This window comes from Phascolarctos cinereus, unplaced genomic scaffold, assembly GCF_003287225.1.
Source record: "Phascolarctos cinereus isolate Bilbo 61053 unplaced genomic scaffold, phaCin_HiC Scaffold_3;HRSCAF=262, whole genome shotgun sequence".
NCBI lineage: Eukaryota > Metazoa > Chordata > Mammalia > Diprotodontia > Phascolarctidae > Phascolarctos > Phascolarctos cinereus.
The window spans coordinates 67,925,883-67,938,080 of NW_027555736.1; positions in this window are offsets into that span (position 1 = coordinate 67,925,883).

Sequence of the window (12,198 nt, forward strand, 5' to 3'; positions counted from 1 at the left end):
ACATACTGTTCCAGTTACTTTGTCTGCTGTGTCTCAGTCAGCGCAGTTACTTTTCTTGGAGAGAACACAATGCAATAATTAAAAAATTGCTGGAAAAAGCTACTGTTGGTGTGTAACACAACCCTTTTGTGATTTTGTTTTAAACCTTGAGATGTCAAATTGGAGTCAATACTATTCAGAACTTCTGAACCTTTCCTCTCTTTGCAAGATTCCAAGAGCTACAAATGTCTTATTCATTTGGAGAATTAGCTCATGCCACAGTTTACTCCCCTCGATACAGCTAACATATTATAGATTCAATTTCCAGAAGCAAATTTGCTGAAAAAATCAATAATAAAGTAGCAGCCATCGAATTAATTAATCTTTCCTTATAAATAATCCAGACCATCTTTTGATGCTCCCCTTCTTTCCCTCTCCACCCCCCCCCCATGCTTATGACCTCCGCTGGGGGCGGGAGCTAACCTCTTGTTATTTGTGGGTTTTTGTCTGCACTGTTTCTATACAATCAAGGTCCTGTGAAAAGGAGGACGAGTCTGCAGGAGGTAGAAACAAGCTGGGCTATTCTAGACCAGTGTCCCATTAAAATGTTCTCTCTCTCTCTTTAACTCATTCCCAACTTCCATTCAAACAAATGCCTCTGTATTTGTCTTAAACCTACACTGAAGCCTGTAGGACACTGATACTTTGATGTTGTTAGTAAAGAATTAGGAAATCAACTACTGATGGCTAATATTTCTCACCTTATTTTATTGCAGAGCAGCAGGCTTGAAAAGTCTTAAAAGCCATAATACTTTGACCTGTTTCGAGTGAAGATGAACTCAAAATGAGCTTGGTAAAGGAATGCAAATTAACCCCAGATCACATCACTTCTCTGTTCAGAATACGACCGATCAATGGAATGGCTAAGGTTCTCCACAAGTGTTTGTTAAGTACTTTCTGCTCATGCAGAATAATATTCCTAAGCATGGAAATTTCTGCTAATTAAAAGCCTTGCCAAGTGAAGAGGGATTTTATTTTTAATAGTGCAGTTACAGTTAAGCATTTAGATGGGGCACCGTGGGCTTCAGATTTGAAACTACACATCTAAAGTTTCCAGCTTCTTCCTGTTCAGATCATCATTGCCCCAGTATGGCACAAATAGTGTCACACACCATTAATAATGAGGTTGGCCCAGTTCTGTGCCTTTTGGAGGCTGGGCTGTTATAAACCTATGGAGGGACAGCCTCCTGCAGGGTTATGAGGAGGGAGGGTGGGTAGAGGAGAATTATTCTCCGGCCTCTCCTTTCTGGGAATTGGAACAGCTCTGTGGCTATCACTCTCCCTAAACCCTGGGGGCAACAAAGACCAAGTAAGTTCAACAAAATACTCCCCTGGGAGCAGTCATGGGACTAACTGACCACTGTCTTGGTTTCCAAAGCACTTTTCCATAGCTATGTTCACTTGGAGACTCAACAATGGCGGGGCTTGGTTAGCTCTGCCAAACAGATGGTGTAATCAGCTAAAGAAAATTCAGTCTATTGGTTATGCAGCATCCTGTAGACACATGTGTCATCAATAACGACAACAACAACAAAACTACTAACCTAAAGTACTTCAAATGTTTGTTTCTTATCCTGATAGAGTCAGAGTCCAGTTTTGAACTTGACTTCGCCACTTGCTATCTGAGATCTTGGCCAAATCATTCTCTGGGACCCAGTTTTCTCATCAGTTAAATGAGACAATTGGACAAGATAATTTATAAGGACCTTTCTAGTGCGGGCATTCTGTGAGTCAGTCTAATTGCGTCCTGTAGACATCATCTTGGAGATACAGAGGAAATATCAGCTGTAGATTGGCTGCTAAACATAGGCCTGCTCTGAGGTGGGATCTAGGAGAGGATACTGAGGAGTTCCCTTGCCCCAGTAGACTCTTTCCTCCATTATTTCTTCTTTCCTCCTCTTCCTACCTCCCTGCCATCCACCACATGCACTTAAAGAACACACATTACCTAGTGCACAGGGAGAAATGAGCAGATTATATCTGCAAAGGAAAGAAAATATTTTCTTGGTTAAGAAGTCCCAGACCCTTACAAAAGAGTCATTGTGATCCCTTCATATGTGTGAGCATAACACAAAAGATGATTACAGACACTGTTTCACATCTTTAAAAAAAAACACCTTTTGCTTTGAGGACTTTAAAGTGCTTTACTCCTAAAAAAAGGAAGGGTTATAGCCCACTCCTCCCTTTAGGATATATGACTTGGATGAAGAAAGAGGCACAGAGATTTTAAATGATTTGACCAAGATCATGAAGTTGTGGAGCCAAGAATACAAGGGCTTTTTTTTTTCCAAGTTCTCTCTTCTAACCATTAGACCATAGTATAATAAATCAGAGTAAAAACAAGCATAAATAACATTATAATACATGACGTATCTCTTCTGCTCTGGTGAAATATATACATACAATACACACATAAATATATATTTAATCTTTTACAAGCTATAGGAAAAGTGAAATAATGATCTACTTTGTTGTTTTATCAATTCACACACCCCCTTTTTAAAGCCAATAGAAGTGCAGATTGTAAAAGTCAAATGCTCCAGACTTGATAAAATGGAAAATATTCCTTTGATTAGCCTTGAATCCACATCTCTCCCCAAAGGACAGAGGAAGCCATTTGTATTGGGCCAAATTACCAGGGACATGGGAATAAAACAAGATTATAGCACATTGTCTCCCACTGTAATTTGAGTCTGCCTGGACTTGGTTTGATGAAATAAAGTGCATTCTAAATAAACACTAGAATCAGTACTATTTCCCATTAAAACTTAACTGCGGTACTATTTAGAACTCTTCCCATGAATCCAGCTCTATGGGGAATGACAGTCCAAGTGGAATTTAGGAAACAAGGTGGGGGAGCAGGGTGGTAAATAAAAGAAGAATGATTTTAATCCAGGAAAAATGATGGGAAAGGAGGGTGCCATTTGCTAATGGCACTACTGTACTATTCTCTTAGCTAAGATAGTCCCATTCTCTAGATGGATCTCAGCTTCCATTGAAAAGCATGTCACTGAAGGGGCAAGGCATGGAGGAGGAGGAAGAAAAGGTATAAAGAAAAACCCAACAACTGACATGATGCTTTCACATCTCTCTTATGAGTTACATAATGAGAGATGAGGGATGTGAATGTATGTTGCTTATAGCAAAACATTAAAGACGAATCTCTATGCGGTAACTACTCCAATTTTATTCAGATCACTCATGCATTTGGATAGCAGAGGGGCAGCGTAGCATGGTGTCTGAAATATTAGACCTGGAGTCAGAAAGAAGTGGGTTCAAGTATGCCTCTGAATCTCTGGTAAGAGTACGACTCTGGTCAAGTCACTTAAAGTTGCTAGATCTCAGTTTCCTCATATGTAGAATAAGGTAAATAACACTAGTGGCACACAGACGGCGTAGAGGAAGGCAGTAGTGAGGGGTAGGACCGCAGAGGGAGGGCATGGGGGCGGCGGCCGCCGCTACCGCCGCCTGAACCGAACACCTCTCCACCGATTTCCCCGCCTGGCGACGCGCCGTCGCTGCCTTCCATCTGCTGCCATGAGCGAACGCCTCCGCCCCAGGAAAAGGAGAAGGAATGGGAACGAAGAAGACAGTCATCTCCCCCAGACCAAACGGAGTAGCAGAAACCCTGCCTTTCAGGACTCCTGGGATATAGAGACAGCACCCGTAACGAAAAACAGTACAGAAAACAGACTAAGAGGAAACAAAGTGTTCTGTGCGTCTTCAAGCAGTGACAGCGGTGGTAGCAGCGGCAGCAGTAGTACCAGCAGCAGCATCAATAGCCCAGACCATTCAAACTTGTGAGGCTCAAATAGAAATTACTTTTGCAAATCATAAAGTGCTGTAAATATCAGTTATTGTTGTAATGACAATAGTATTACTAATGTACCATATTGACAATATAACCACCTATTACTATCATTATTATTAGTTATAATTATTGTTGGGAGAGAGATAGAGAGAGAATGGTAGAAAACCACTATATGGTACGAATCCATCAAGCATTTCTTTTTATGGACAGTTGACCATACACCAATATATTTCTGTCTCTCTGCAGAGTTCTTCTACTGGGTTTCAATCACTAAGTAGAAGGAGAGAGGGTAAACAGACAAAAATGGCCCGGTTACTACAAAACATATTTGCCAGCAGCATAAGCTATTGAATACAGAATGGGACAAGAAAGTAGGACACTTAACTCTGCCTCTAATTAGCACTGTGACCTTGAACAAGTTATATAATATCTCTGGGTGTTGTTTCTTCATCTGTGAAGTAGGGATAATTGTACCTATCTTGCCCACTTCACAAGGTTGGTTGGGATAAGGTTCAAAGAATTTTGCCAACGAAAGTGAGTGAGCCGTAGGTTAGAAAGAAAGCTGATGGTGGTGATGATCCAGGGAACTTTGATACAACTCAATTAAGGCAGCCCAGATGTGAAAGAAGAACAGGATAGTGGTCATTTAAAAACTCTGAAGAACTCTGAAGAAGACAGAAGACAGGCAAAGCTAAGGGTGAAGGAAAAGAAGGACAGGGAGGTGGAAGATGGAAAAGGAAAGAAAGTACAACAGCTAGTGTGTTTATCTGATATTCCATAAGGAGGAGTGGGGGAGGTATAAGAAAGAGAGAAGAACAAGGTGATAGAACTTCAGCAAGATTAAGTGGACACTAGGAAAGTCACTTAACTTCTTTCTGCCTCAGTCTCCTCATCTGTAAAATGAGTCTCTTCCAGCTCTAAGTCTATGCAAGGGTTCAGAGGTAAAATGGTTGCATCAATAATGTGTGTGTGTATGTGTGAAAAGGTGGTGAGTGTAGACAACTTTTTCTAGAGCATTGATGCTGAGAGGGAAAGAAAGATAGGACGGTAGTTTGAGCAGATGGAAAGATTGAGAGAAAATTTTTTAGGTTGAGAAGTTTCTAAACACAGAAGAGGAGAAGACAGAAAATAACGAGACAATAAAGATACATGGGAAAGAGAGGTTAATCAGAGGAATAAGTTTCTGGTGAAGATGGGAGGGAATGGAATTCAAGGACATTAGTAGAGAGAGGTTAACCTTGGTCCAAGGAAAGTACTTTTTTCTTCTGCAACCAAAGGGGAAGAAGAGAGAGATTATGGATAAAAGCAGAAATGTTTTAACGTGGAGCAGGGGAGTCAAAGGAACGTTTATTGGACGACTTCCATCTTCCCAGTAAAGTAGGGGAGATAATGTCATCTGCTTAATGTGGAGGGGGTGAAGTTGGGGACTTTAGTAGAGTGGAACAGATTTGTAACAAACTCTGGAGGAAGCATGATAAGGAGTCAAAATCACTTAGAGCTCATTAAAAGGATTGTCAAGGAATTAGGATGGCCCAACTACGGAGAGAAAACATGACTTTTTTAGAGGACAAAATTAGTGTGATTTTATAACTTTTTGTGCAGAGCAGCCTGAAAGTGGGGAAGCAGAAAAGACCTTCTACCTTCGATGCTGCCTATGCCCTGGATCTCTTACTTTGCTATTTATTCTATGACCTTGGCTCAACCACCATATTCTCTCAGGCATGTTTAATTTCTCCTACTTCACTGATTCCTTCTTGGCCCACAAGTGCTTTTGGATTTCCCCATCATTTTACTGCAACTTCTCTTTTCAAGGTCACCAGTAGCCTCGTAATTGCTAAATCCTATGGCTTTTTTACTGTCTCCATCCTCCTTAATCTTTCTTTCATTCACTCATTTATTTGTTTATTTATTTAGCATTTGACACTCTTGACCATCCTCTCTTCTTGATACTTTATCGTACTTTAACATGGTTACAATACACTCTCAAGCTTCTCCTATATTTTTCTCTGCCTCCCTATCTCTGTATATAAAAACACACAGATCCTTGCCTGTCAAATACCTTCCTTTTCTTCACAGCTCAACTCAACTGAAACCTTTTTAACTTGACTCCTCCCTACCCCCAACCCAGAAGTGAACTCTCCAACCTCCAATATCTCATAGTATTTTTTTTTTAACAACCATCACATTCTTCCTTCTTGCTCCAAATTTCTGTCCTTGAAGCTATTTTTCTTTCTCACCCTTAGTGATTGGATTTACTTTCATGGAATAATTACCTCTATGTTTACAATGCTGTAAGAGACAGTGAAGAGTTTTGGAAAGACCTCTGGGACCACAGGCAGGCATGGATTTGAATACCTCTTCCAACTTTTACTGGCCATGTGACTATGGACAAGTAATTTACCTTCTCTGCATTCCATTTTCCTCAACTCTAAAATGGGGATAATGATACCTGTAGTGCTACCTCAACAGGGTATTGTGAGGATGTAATGAAAAAAACATATGTAAAGTAGTTTTGAAACCTTCAAGCACCTAGGTGGTTCAGTGGATGAAGTGCTACATCTGTAGTCAGGAAGACCTCAGTTCAAAGGAGGTCTCAGAAACTTACTAGCTGTGTGACCCTGGGCAAGTCACTTAACCTCCATTTGCCTCAGTTTCCTCATTTGCAAAATGGGGATAATACTAGCACCTACCTCCCAGGGTTTTTGTGAGGATAAAATGAGATATTTATAAAGTGCTTTGTAGCTCCTATAGCTCTTTATAAATACTATCTATTATGATTACCTATATAAATATCAACTATAATTTTAAAGTTGGTAAACATTTACTAAGCTCCTACTATGCACCAAACATTGTTCTAAACACTGGGGATACAAAGAAAGATAAAAGACAATCCTTGTTCTTAAGAAATTCACAGTCTAATGACCCCCAAAACTACACTATCCTTCAGAATTGCAGTCCTCTGTTTTCAAATTCTTACTAGACTGTCTCTAATTGGAATTACCATGAAACTGATCATGTCCAAAACTGAACTCATTATTTTCACCACAAAATTTTCCCCTCCATAACTTTTCCATTTTTGCTGATTTTATCACCCTCTTCCCAGTTATTCAAGCCCCAAACCTCAGAATCATCTTAGACTTTTTCAGTGTTTGTCACTATGACATTCATATCCAATCAGTTACCAAATCCTGTCGATTCTACCTTGAAAAATCTCTTCATTCTCACATCTCCTTCCTGCTCCTGTTGCCTCTTCCTTGTTCAGACCTTCTTACCTCTGAGTTATTGTAAGAGACTCCTAAATGGCCTTCCAGCCTTCTTTTTTCAATCTGTCATTCACATAAACTTCCCAACATGTCACTGTAATTATGACAGATCTTTGCTCACAAGCCTTCAGTTGGGGTTGGATTAGATCACTTCCAAAGTCTTGCCTAGCTCCAATTCTATGAACTTACCTTTCTAGCTTTGTGAATAAATTAATGATAAATATCTATTAAATGTTTGCTAAATGCCAAACATCGTGCTAAGTGCTGGGGATAGGAACGTAAGCATGCAAATCACTCCCTTTCATGAAGGAACTTGCATGCTATTGGGGGGAGACAACACAAAAAGGGGAGCCTTACAGGGGTGGGGGAATTGGAGGGTGGCTAAAGGGCAGATGGTACTGCCTTATCATACTCAAGACCAGAGATGTCAAACACATACAACACTCCTGTGTGAACCAACCGGATTAAAATGTAATTCCAATCTGATTTTTGTGTGTCGATGTGTTAGTAAAAAAGAAATATATAGGGGCAGCAAGGTGGCACAGTGGATAGAGCTCTGGCCTTGGAGTCAGGAGGACCTGAGTTCAAATTCAGCCTCAGACACTTGATACTAGCTGTGTGACCCTGGGCAAGTCACTTAACCCCAACTGCCTCAGCCAAAACACACACACACACACACACACACACACACACACACACACATATGCACACATACACATACTCATATATAAAATTATATATATAAAATATATATGTGTATATATGTATATATGTGTATATATATGTGTGTGTATATATATGTATGTATGCATGTATATACATATATATATATATATATATATATATATGTATATATATATAAAAATATGTGTGGTTTTTCTATGTCAATATGCAGCCCACAGGGAGCCTTACATATGGGTTAGTGGCTCCTATTTCTAAGTTTGACACCACTGTAGTCTTGCCAAAGTGGACAGAGAGTCAGCATCCCTCCCGTTTGTGAAGACCCTCTTTCTCTTCAAGGGTCAACCCAAGTGAAACTTTGTTACTTTACTTCTCTCTGCTGCTAAACCAGAAGGGATCTCTACCACCTGAAATGTCTCATAGTACTTTGTTTGTACAACTCTCCTCTTCTTCCTTCTTCAATGTATTTGCCTTCATGATTTGCCCTTCTCTTAGACTCTATGCTCCTTAAAGGCAGGAGCTTTTCTTTATTTCACCTTTGTATTCCCAGTGTACAGCTTACTACCTTGCAAATAATACTTCTCTAAAAGTTGAAAGGACCAGTGACTTCATTATTATAAGAGCTCCCAGCCTTAATCAATGATTCAGTGAGTTTCTGTGGCCAAATAGAGTTATCACTGGATGGTCCACCTTCTGATAAGGAATTTCTCTGAACTTAAGTAGGCTGGTCTTAATACTACAGTCATATCATCAGACCCTTACTCAATACCTTTTTTTTTTTCCCTTCATAGAACCTTGTATTTCACTGTCATAGACTTCAAGACCTCAGTATCAATTCCTTACCAGGATTAGGCACTGGATTGGGGTCTAGCAGAGGCTCCATATTGTAGACAATAAATGCTTATTGAATTGAATTGGGTAAAAGATTCTAGCATGGTATTGGGTATTGCTCATAGATTTAGATGCGGAAGGGTCATTAGAAGTCATCTAGTACAGCACTTCTTAAACTGTGGGTCCTGACTCCATATTGCGATTCACAGTTCAAGAAGTGCTGAAGGGGTCATGAGTGGAAAAAGTTTAAGAAGCCCTGATCTAGTCCAATGGCCTAATTTTACAAATGAGGAAAGCAAGTGTTTTAAAAGCTTGGATAAGAAGTTTATGCTCTATTTAATAGACAATATGGAACCACTAAAGTCTTAACTAATTAATAACTAATCCTTAATTTACTTCAAAGATCAATTCAAATGCCCCCATCTACATGAGGCCTTTCCTAATTAGCTCAAATGGTAGCACCTCTACTCCCTTCCCAATTACTTTGTATTTATTTTACTTAAATTTATGTATGTATATGTTGGCTTCCCTGATAGAATGTATGCTTCTCAAAGGCAGAGACTATCTCATTTTTGTCTTTGAATCCCCAGAGCCTAGGACAAGTGTCTGGCAGATCATAGATAATTAATAATATATCATTATTGCCATTACCATCACCATTATCATTGTCATCATAAATCTAGAGCTATAAAGGACCTGAGCATCATCTAGACCAATCTTTCATTTTGGCATTTAAAGTATTTCACAACCTAGCCCTTTCTCCTTTTCCAGTCTTCTTATACTTTTCTTCCAACCATTTAATCTTCAATACGGTGACAATAGAATTCCTTACCATTCTTCAAACAAGACTTTCCATTTCCCTACTTCATGTGTCCTTGTTGGCTATCCTTTGGGCTAGGAATTCTCTGCCTCCTTGTCTCCACATCCTACCTTCCCTGTCTTTTTTCAAGTCCAAGTTCATCTTCTGCAAGAGCCCTTTCCCAGTTACTACTATCTCTCTAAGAAAAATCTATTTATCCTGTAATCTGTATCTATCATTTATATCTATCTCTGTCTCTGTCTTGATCATATTTCTCCATTTCTCTCTCTCTTCCCTTCCCTCCCTTCTCTTTCTATATTTATGTCTATATGTATATATGTGCTAATAAATGTTTATTGATTGATACATACACATGTATCTCTATGTTATCTTATTTATAGATAGTTATTTGTATGTTTTCTCCACCATTAGAATGTAAGTTCTTCGAGGGCAGAGATTGGTTTTACCTTTCTCAGTGCCCCAGTGCTTAATATAATGCATGAAACATACAAAATGCTTAATAAGTGTTTGTTGACTTGACTTACAGATGAGAAAATGGGCCCAGGAACCTTAGGTGATTTTTCTCAAGGTCACACATGTAGTAAATGCCAGAACCTAGGTATTTCAACTCTAGTATCAATACTCTTTCAATCATACTACTTTCCATAAATGCTTACTGACTGATGATTGATACTGAGTGAATCATGGAGGTAAATGACTGTAAAGCCCAATCTGGGTTGGGAAGCAGGTGAGGCCAGAGTGGGGTTGATACAATAGGAAGGGCCAAGGTACCTAAGGTCATACCTCTGGAAACTGTCCACAGAACACCATGATGAAAGCGAGCCAGACATAGCTGGGCTAGCTTCAAGGACTCAGAATCTGAGGGTGGGGGTGGTGGTAGGTATGAGGCAACTGAACTGGCAACATCTGACCAGAACGCCAGTAAGCCATCAGAGGTGGTGGGAGAAAAGGGATAGTTATGGGGGAAAAGGACTTCAGACTGATATGAGTAGAAATAAAATAGAAGATGGATTCCAGGTGGTAATTTTTTTTAAGCCAAGGAAACCAGATAATGTAGCTAGGGATGAAAAGAAGTACAGGGAGAAAAAGAGACAGGGAACACCTGCCTTGGAAAGATAGCTCTTTATGAAATTTGCTGAGAGGAGAAAGGGGGAGTGACATGTCTAGATAAATGAATGGAAGAATATGCCAAAAAAGAGCGAGGATAAGGGTCTACTGTAGATAGAGTTTAACTTCCAGAAGGAGGAGGGACATGGGGAGGGGAGAATCACATAGATCAAAGAAACAGTGAGAGTTAAACAGAATTTGAAGAACCAGGGGAAAATAATGGCGGGGGGGGAGTTCAAAGGAAGCCTTGAGGAACTAATTAAGAATTACACAAATGTGGGTAAAGCACCACTAATGGTAGAATATATCAACAAGCCAAGAAAGTAGCAAGCCAGATGCCTATGAGTGCTAAGAAGAGAGAGATTAAAAGCTTGTTTGTTTAGTATGAGGAACAAGGCTGGATATGAGAACAGAAATATACTACACTCTGAGGGACTAGGTTTGGGATTCTTCACTGAGCCATCCATTTGAAACCACACACATGAATTTAATAATTTGTTTGTGGTAAGGCAAGACAGACAGAGGAGGACCAGAGCTGGACATGAACAGAGTCTAGGGTGGGCTAAATACAGCAGTAGCACTGTTAATCAAAGGTTGGGCACAAGGAAGGAGATACCAGTCTAAAAAACTGAGTCAGTATCAGTCTGAGGAGGTGATAGTAATAACTAACACTAATAATAGCTCCTCAAGGTTTGCAAAGTGCTTTACATAGATTATCTCATTTTTATCCTCATAGCAACCCTAGGAAGGAGGTGCTATTATTGTGCCCATTGTATATATGAGGAAACTGAGGATAAGAAAAGGGTGACTTGCCCAGGGTCATACAGCCAGTGAATTGCTGAGGCAAGATTTGAACCTCAGGTCTTCATGATCCCAAGCCTAGTAATATCCACTGAACCACCTAGGTAGAAATGGAAGGATAGGAGAACTATAATATGACATCTAAACAGAATTCATGATCATAGAATAATGCATCTATAACTGGAAGGGGCCTATAGGTCATTGGGTCCAAACCCTTCATTTTATAGATGTGGGAAATGAGGCCCCAAGGAAAGAAAATAATTTGTTCAAGGATGTACAAGCAGTAGGTGGCAAAGCTGGTATTCAAATCTAGATACGTTCAAATCCAGTGCTCTTACCAATAGACCTTATTGGCATAAGTTGAAACAAGTGGGTAAGTCAATATCTGGAAGATAAGCAGATATCAGAAGATCAGTTTAATTAATTCAACACAAGCACCATGTTAATCATGGAGGATGATAAGTAAGTCATAGTTCCTGACCTTAAACTGCTATTTTAGAATGGGATTGTCTCTCATTCTAGGGTTATTCTCCCTCTTGGCTCTTTCTCTTGACAATTCTTTCCCATTTCATATTTTAGACCAAATGCTACCTCATACAACAAGGTCTTTCCCTACCTCTCTCAGTATTGGGGCCCTCTTCTTTCCCCAAGGAGGGGGAATGTATCTATTTCGTAGTTATCTACAGTATTGACTTGATTATGTACATATTGTTCACACCTGGTTGAACATAAGTTTCTTGCGTTCAGGGACTATCTTTTCTCTCCCACGACGACCCACAGAGTGTGGGGTTAGGAAGAGTGGGCAGGAAGTTAATAGTAGTGAGGAACACATGCAGGTAATATAT